General features: G+C 29.9%; 1 protein-coding gene across 1 annotated transcript in view; it reads left to right on the forward strand.

Moving 5' to 3' along the window:
* LOC104746051 (transcription factor bHLH147-like) overlaps positions 1–252 on the forward strand; it is a gene marked incomplete in the record, with an annotated part of 3631 nt that extends 3379 nt beyond the window's left edge. Inside the window, 1 exon segment of the mRNA XM_010467435.2 lies at positions 30–252.

Here is a 1427-nt window from a genome sequence, read left to right on the forward strand (position 1 = left end):
TTTTTTTTTTTTTTTTTTTTTAATGTTTTGTTTTCTTCATATTATTATTCTTCTCATCTCACTGTATTGTTTGGTGTTTGAATATTTTTACTTTTATTCAACTTTTTTATTTACTATTTTCATCATTTATGTATATCCTTTTCTTTCTTCTTGAATCTCTATGTTTACCAAAAATAGTGCCGGAAAAAAAGAACAGGACAGTGATTGGTTTCTGTAATAATAATCGTAATAAATTTTTCAGTTTCTTGATAATCGTGGAAGCACATTTGAGTTTGTGAACTGTGATTACAATACTTTATGGTTAAGATAACTAGACGTAATGACTTAATGGTTTTTTAAGTGTTTGGTGAAATTAATGATATGGCCAAATGCAACAATGGAGAGAGTATAATTTAGTTTTTTTTGTTTTGTTATGTTTGTAAGTTAGGTTTGGTTGATTGGGATTGAATTCTCTTTGTTGAAAAGATTTGTTATGCCAACACTGCTTATTATTACGCTTGTTTCTTCTTTTGTATATGGTATTTTGGTTTATTTTGGTAATGTGGTTAGATTTTGGAGATGCAGAAAAAGGTAAAAAAAAAATCTAGAGAGTTTAACACAATCACATGGTTGAGAAAGACATAAAGACATGAACATGATGATGAGTGACTCACATGCTCCAGTCTGAGCAGAGGCCAGAGGGGTATATTTCTTTTCTTCTTCTGTTAAAAAAGCCTTAAAAGGTGAACACTGAAATAGAGAGATAAATCGCATCACTCTATAGTTTTGGCCAACTTTTTTTTTTTTTTTTTTTTTGATACTCCTAAGAAATGTTACTCGGAAATCTAAATTGAAAATAAAAGTTGAATAAAAAAGGCACGAAAATCTTAAACTTTGTTTTTGGTCGGCCAAAAGGCACTGATTTTGGTGAAACTGTTAGTATTTTTGGAGGGATGAATAGTAATGCCAAAAAAAATAAGAAGCAAATTCATGAAAATTAATGTTTTCTGACACATGTCATGTGGGATTTTACATTATCTCAAACTTTTTCTCAATACTACTTGTACAAAACCCTTAAACCCCACCCAACACTTATATTTTTGTTGCACATGTGATGTGCATTCAATTGGGTAGACAATAAAAATCTTTGAATAGATCATATGCTTCAGAAGATATGTAGTAGATCATTCGGGTTAATTGTGTATCAGTGTAATTTGACTACATTTAAAGAAGAAGAAATAATCGCGTGGAATGTGTGTGGTATACTAAGCCCTAAAATGTTTGCGTAGCTCGAGGTAAGTACTGAAACCTAATTTTGAGTTTAATCTTGAAATTGATGTAATAGTAAAAATTAGTCGTAGTAATACGATGGAAAAGACAACCATGTGTTCATCAAAGTAAATACTTGTCGAACTAACAGAATGAAAATGAAAATGAAAATGAAAAAG

This window comes from Camelina sativa, chromosome 15 (assembly GCF_000633955.1).
Source record: "Camelina sativa cultivar DH55 chromosome 15, Cs, whole genome shotgun sequence".
Lineage (NCBI taxonomy): Eukaryota > Viridiplantae > Streptophyta > Magnoliopsida > Brassicales > Brassicaceae > Camelina > Camelina sativa.